Source organism: Podarcis liolepis (assembly GCF_965112155.1).
Source record: "Podarcis liolepis genome assembly, chromosome: 7".
NCBI classification, from domain to species: Eukaryota; Metazoa; Chordata; class Lepidosauria; order Squamata; family Lacertidae; genus Podarcis; species Podarcis liolepis.
Genome location: NC_139561.1, coordinates 4,201,683 through 4,208,607, shown reverse-complemented (window position 1 = coordinate 4,208,607; position 6,925 = coordinate 4,201,683). Strand labels below are relative to the sequence as shown.

General features: G+C 43.0%; 1 long non-coding RNA gene across 1 annotated transcript; it reads right to left on the bottom strand.

Moving 5' to 3' along the window:
• Window positions 1-548: 548 nt before the first annotated feature.
• Window positions 549-6,084, bottom strand: LOC310712016. The gene is made up of 2 exons (XR_014528730.1): window positions 3,734-6,084; window positions 549-3,083 (listed from the first exon to the last, which is right to left on the bottom strand). It is a non-coding gene; the product is annotated as an uncharacterized lncRNA (long non-coding RNA).
• Window positions 6,085-6,925: the final 841 nt, after the last annotated feature.

Genomic DNA, 6,925 nt, shown 5'->3' with positions numbered 1-6,925 from the left:
ATGCTGGTAGTTTCGAGAACACTGTCCAATCATCTCGTCCTCTGTCGTCCCCTTCTCCTTGTGCCCTCCATCTTTCCCAACATCAGGGTCTTTTCCAGGGAGTCTTCTCTTCTCATGAGGTGGCCAAAGTATTGGAGCTTCAGCTTCAGGATCTGTCCTTCCAGTGAGCACTCAGGGCTGATTTCCTTCAGAATGGATCGGTTTGTTCTTCTTGCAGTCCATGGGACTCTCAAGAGTCTCCTCCAGCACCACAATTCAAAAGCATCAATTCTTCGACGATCAGCCTTCTTTATGGTCCAGCTCTCACTTCCATACATTACTACTGGGAAAACCATAGCTTTTACTATACGGACCTTTGTTGGCAGGGTGATGTCTCTACTTTTTAAGATCCTGTCTAGGTCACTTTGCTAGCATATTAATCCCCAAATATTTATAATTTTGTAAGCAATGTTGCCTAATATACATATTTTGGGTAGCAATATCCCCTGTAATGCATTTTTGTATGTTATAGTCACAAATATATGCATTTTATGCACCTTTTAACCTAATTTGTTTTTGAACATGTTTTTTGTTGGAAAATTGAATTACAAAATGTCGAGAAGTCTGAATTTTGAAGGATAGATGCATTTTTCATTCACTTATTGTTTGGGGAAGTATGAATTAGGTAGGTTTGCGTGACAATGCCACTGGCATGAAATTGTTCCGCCATCTCTAGCATGGAGAAGTGGCTATGTGATTGATTTGGTCTGTATTGGCTGCATTGCTGCTCAGTCCACATCTAGCACTTTGAGGTGACATAATATTGCACACTAGAAACTAGATCCGTTCATTCTGGCCTTGCTGAGGGGCCTTTAGGAGCATCTTCTGCCATGTCTGCCAAAAGAGTCCAGTGCAGGAAGGTTCTTTGGTGGTAGGTGTGAACGTGGAGATGTTGCTTCTGGTCTGAACTCCTGGCGTGAAATCAAGTCTTCTTCTGCTGGGTCCCTTAGACAGACTTCTGCTGACCCACTTCAGAGTCATTTTCCATGACACCTCATTACCTATATTCTCAATTTTTGTGTGTGAGTAACTGCCTGAGTCACGCTCCTTAGATTAGGACAGGGTTGGGGAACCTTTAGCCCTTGGATGTTGTTTAACTCCCATCAGCCCCAGCCAGCATGGCCAATGGTTAGAGCTGATGGGAGCTGTAGTCCAACAACATTTGGAGGACATTTGCCTACCCCTTGGTTAGAATTATGGAGTGAGAAATAGCTTAAAAACTTTACTCCACTGGGGTCTACTTTCTCTTTAGCATCCCACCACAAGGGTCTACTAGTGGCCATATATTTTGCTAGATATATTCTTTTCTAGCTGTTCACTTCGAGATGAGCTGAACATTATTCTGTAGAAAGGCACTGCCAGAGCTCTCCCTATAATTCATCTGAAGGAGGTGAAACTCTTCCTGGTTGCATCAAGTACCGAAAGGACACGTAGCTACTAGGTGAGGAGAAATTGGGCGTGGCAGTTGTGAAACCATCTTCCTGGACTCCCAAACTGGTTTGGCTGAGACCTATTCAGTGCTATTTGGCCCCTTTTCATCCCCCTGAGGGACGCGGGTGGCGCTGTGGGTTAAACCACAGAGCCTAGGACTTGCCTATCAGAAGGTCGGTGGTTTGAATCCCCGCGATGGGGTGAGCTCCCGTTGTTCGGTCCCTGCTCCTGCCAACCTAGCAGTTCGAAAGCACATCAAAGTGCAAGTAGATAAATAGGTACTGCTCCGGTGGGAAGCTAAACGGCGTTTCCGTGTGCTGCTCTGGTTCGCCAAGAGTCAAAAGTTCGCTTAGTCAAGCTGTATGCTGGCTCCCTCGGCCAATAAAGCGAGATGAGCGGGTCCCTTTACCTTTACATCCCCCTGAAGACACTGATGTGTGTCAGGCTTTCCCAGATTGGTTTCTTCCCGATGTTTTAGACTACAAAATTCACCAGCAGCACATGGCAGCATTGCCTGAGATAGACAGGAATTGTAGTCACTAACATCTGAAGGACACCATACTGGGGAAGGATCTTTCAGGTTCTACCAGCCTGAGAAAGGTGCCTGTACTCCAGAGAGGCTATTTTACAAAACCTTAGAAACCCCCTTTCTCCTTAAAAAACAACAAACTTCATCTACATCATTCAAGTATCTCAGGAATTTTGTATATTTATTACATATCTTAACTAATATTGTTAGAAGTTGTGTGATGGTGTTTTCTTTTGTTTTAACAAGTGTGACTATGTAATTAAGTTTGATTGATCATAAGCACTTTCAGCATTTCTTAAACGATATTAAACCTTCCCTTCAAAACTTCCTACAGACTTTCAGGCCCCTCCCTGCCATGTTTTCTTGTTTTCTTCTGCTCTGGAGGGTAGGACTCAAACCAATGGCTTCAAGTTACAAGAACTAAACATTCGGAAATTTTTTTTGACAGTAAGAGCTGTTTGGCCCTGGAACAGGCTCCCACGAGAGGTGGTGGACTCTCCTTCCTTGGAGGTTTTTAAGCAGAGGTTGGATGGCCGCCTGCCATGGGTGCTTTAGCTGAGACCCCTGCATTGCAGGGGGTTGGACTAGATGACCCTAGAGGACCCTTCTTACCATATGATTCCATGTTACTATGATTCTGTGTTGTCTGTTAAAAAACATAGAATTAAAGGGAGAAATGCTGAAGGTTCAGACTTAAAGGACTGCCAGAGGGAATATTGCTTCTAGATCAGGAACACCTGAAACGATGAACAAAAGTGCTTTGTGGGCTTCTGCACAAAAGATATGTTATTTTTCACCACTGGAGGGAAAACCCTCTCTTCCCCAATGAAAAGGACAAGACCAGCACAATATATTTTTGCTGCTTGAGGCACCTCATCACCAACAATTCTACAAACAGAAACTGACTGGAGTGGTAGAGTCACAGAATCTTAAGAGTTGGAAATGGCCCAAGAGTCATCCAGTCCAACCCTGGAGCTGTGTGTGTCTCTGAATAGGGTGCTCACAACTGCATGATTGAGGTTGCAGCTGTAGGCACCTCTGCAGTCTAGTCTATGTGTCTGTATCAGTGAATTTCAGCCGGCGACTGTGTGGTCAAAAGAAAAGGCATGTTAAGTGCAGAGGAAGTTTGTTATCCGATTATGGGAGGGATTTGCTGGTGTATTTATCTCTAATCCTCTCCCTTCTGCTTCCTCTCCTGCTCCCACTTTCCGCTCTGTCAGCTGAACTTGTCCTTGCACTACAGCCCTTCTGTCTCCTCCAGAAGATGGCCCCCTCCCCACTTACAAAAGGGCTCTGGTAACTACGGCAACCAAGGTAAAGGTAAAGGGACCCCTGACTGTTAGGTCTAGGCACGAACGACTCTGGGGTTGAGGTGCTCATGTCGCTTTACTGGCCGAGGGAGCTAGCGTTTGTCCGCAGACAGCTTCTGGGTCATGTGGCCAGCATGACTAAGCCGCTTCTGGTGAAACCAGAGCAGCACACAGAAACACCATTTACCTTCCCGCTGGAGCGGTACCTATTTATCTACTTGCACTGTGTGCTTTCGAACTGCTAGGTTGGCAGGAGCAGGGACCGAGCAACAGGAGCTCATCCCGTCGCAGGGATTCGAACCGCCGACCTTCTGATTGGCAAGCCCAAGGCTCAGTGGTTTAGAGCACAGCACCACCCGCATCCCTTTACGGCAACCAAAGGGATACACTATTGATGAAGGGGCATTAGGATGCTTCACTTTACCTCAGAGTTCTTGGCTTCTTAGGGCACCACCAGACCTGGCTGCAAATGAAGCAGAAGGCTTTATTTCTTGTTGTTGTAGGCCTTCCTTCTCAGAAGTATTGCAATTTGGAAGGGCCTGAGGAGAGCCATAAGGAAATTGCCAATTAATACTGGGCACAATCCCCTGGGAAGTTTTCCTGTATGAGCTTTGTTGAAATGGAAGTAGCTTCCCTTCTGATTTCATTGGGCTTTGCACAGGAGAACCTCCGAATGTAGATGTGGATAGTGTCACTAGGGCTGTGTATGCACTATATATTTAAAGCAAATGACTCCCCCCCAAATCTATCTATCTATCTATCTATCTATCTATCATCTATCTATCTATCTATCTATCTATCTATCTATCTATCTATCTATCTATCTATCATCTATCATCTCCTGGGAGCTGTAGTTTGTTAAGGGCACAAGCTCTTCCTTGTGTTTTAAATGTCTAGTGAATACGCAGCCCAGCTGGCCCGAGATGTAGATGTATCTGAATGGATTGGGGAGTTCCTTGAATCTGTTGTTATTGCAGGAGAGAGACAATAAAGCTGTTGTCTTGCTTCCTGTCTGGTATGTCATCTAAGCCAGGGATAAGAAACCTGTGGCCCTTCCGTCATTGGATGCCAACTCCCATCAGCACCTGCTAACAAGTCAAATGTTCAGAGATGATGGGAGTTGGAGTTTAAGAACATATATAGTAGGCCACAGGTCCCCCATCCCTGTGGTAACCTTTCATGACAGCATCAGTTAAATCTTTTCGATTTCTCACTCTGCAAACATTTGGCTGGCCATCTGAAGGGCTGTCCAACCTAAGTCCAGTCTAAAGAATCATAAGAAGGGAGAGCAGTGGCCTTGAAATTGTCCATGAAAAGCACCTGGACAGCAGACAGGGCAACTGGTCACATTTACCCACTATGGAAAATTATTTTTACATAACAGTAAATTTGAATCCATGCATGTAAACAATCATATGTGATTTTTATGCATATGTATCATTTTTTTGTCCTCTTTTTCATGTGACATGTAAGTAGGAATGGTGGAGAACGTCACAATAAACAAACTTGGTTCCAAACTCTTCAAAGGTAGCTTCAGCAACCTGGTCAGTTTCCATATGAACCCTAGCAATCTTGTATGATACCGACACCCCTCCCCCCCAGTTTGACAACATTAACAACCGTGTTTTTTGAGCCCAGAAAATCCCTAACAATATTTCCTTATAATTCCTCTGTTTGTTGTCATTGCTTTGGATATACCATTAGATAAGATGTGCTGAAATATGTATTCCATTGACTTCTGTTTTACTGTGGTGATGATGGTAGCCATTGACATTCATTGTTATGTTTCTTCTCTTGTCTTTATATGATCTGAAGAGAAGCCAGGTTATTCTTCTCCTGTCTCCCTACCTATATGGCTCTCCATTAGATAATTGTGTATTTGTGTGTAGGTTAAGGTAATAATGCTTAATGGTAGTAGCTTTTTAAATACATAAGCAAAAACAATTCTGAATGTCATACATATGTGATATAAAATGCTTACTTTAAATAAATGATTTATTGATTTCATTTGCCTTCTTTGGTATGTGTTTTCATAATCTTATGTTTTGGGTTCCTGCAGTAATGGCTAAAGTGAATTGTATTTTTTCCAAAGATAAGTAAATAAAGCAAACTTAACATACCATTTTAGCAATTATGTCTGCATGTGTTGTGCCCTCCTTGGGTCTCTCTCCCATAATTCAAAATAGTGGTGATTTTTAAGAATACTTCTGCTGTCCCTGAATTTTGCAACTTGCCAACTTGTCTTCTGCATGAGTCCATTCACAGCTTTTCAAGGCGAAAGGGAAGGAAGGATGAGGGAGAATATTGGATTTATTGTTGTGCTTCAGTAGTTGTTTCCCATTGGGGATATTTTGAGCTGTGTCATTTACACAAAGACAATGAATTTAAATATTTTCTTTCCCACTCTAATCAGGTGGCAGACCTGTAGTAAGAGGCAACCATGCCATTCATGCCATCCATTAGGTAAGAGGTGATAATGCCACAGTTAACAAAATTGGAAAGAAATGTGTTGTTTTTGCAAAATGCCCTACCAGGCTAAGATCATGCAAATTTAACAGAATGGAAACCATAACTGGACTGGGCTTGAGTATCATTAATGTGATGATAATGTGCTCAAAAAATTAACAGAGAACTTCACCCCAATGTCTAAGTGGCCGTTAAATCCACAGTTAATTGTACTCTGTCATGCACAAACTCTGTTAAGGTAGGCATAAAAGTTGTCCTCAACACCAATGAAAATGGAGAGGGGGAGGGAGAATAGTTATCAAGTCTAATAATTCCTGTTTCCTGCTTGGCAGGGGGTTGGACTCGATGGCCCTTGTGGTCTCTTCCAACTCTGATTCTATGAATTCCAACATTCTTGAAATCTCTGTTACGGATTGGACAATGTGATTAACTGCTTTTGACTTTACTCATAGTACATTTCTTACTCAATGGACTGTAGAGAAATGATCCTGACCTTTCCCCCCATGCTAAGCTCCCTGAGTCAAATATTTGTCTGGTCAGTCATGCCCCGAAGCTATTCTGCTTTACACCAGCAAGGAATCTTGTGTTCCTGGCTTCTCCAAAGAAATACCAACACCAGTGTAAGATCTTTCACCCAGGAGTTCCAGTCGACTACCTTGGTTTTACAGAAGCTTTGTACTAGAACAGTCTTCTAGTCCTGAGGAGTAATGGCCAATAGCTGCTACGATGGTGCGCAGGAGGGGAAGTGACTGGTGAAGTACCTCTCCACTGTAGCTTTATTCTATACATTGTTCTTCTGTTCTGACTAAAACACGGAGGTGCTCTATTCTAGAAGAGGTCCACACACTCACAATCCTGTTGTCACTCCATCATCACCTCAAGATATTTACACTGCAACTTGCAGGCCAGGCCTAACAAGCAGCTGCTTAACATTTATTGGTTTTTAGTTATCATCTTATGGTGCTTTGGTTAATTTTATATCATTTTGTTGTATCTTTTTAAGTTTCCATGTTGAATTTGTAGAGAAGGAGTTTTGTTTTTTCAAAGCATATACAGGAAAATGCAGAAAAGACAGATGAAGTCACCATGGCTTGTGTCAGTTTTGTCCAACTTGTAAAAACCTCTCAACAGTATCATACGCCACATGAGG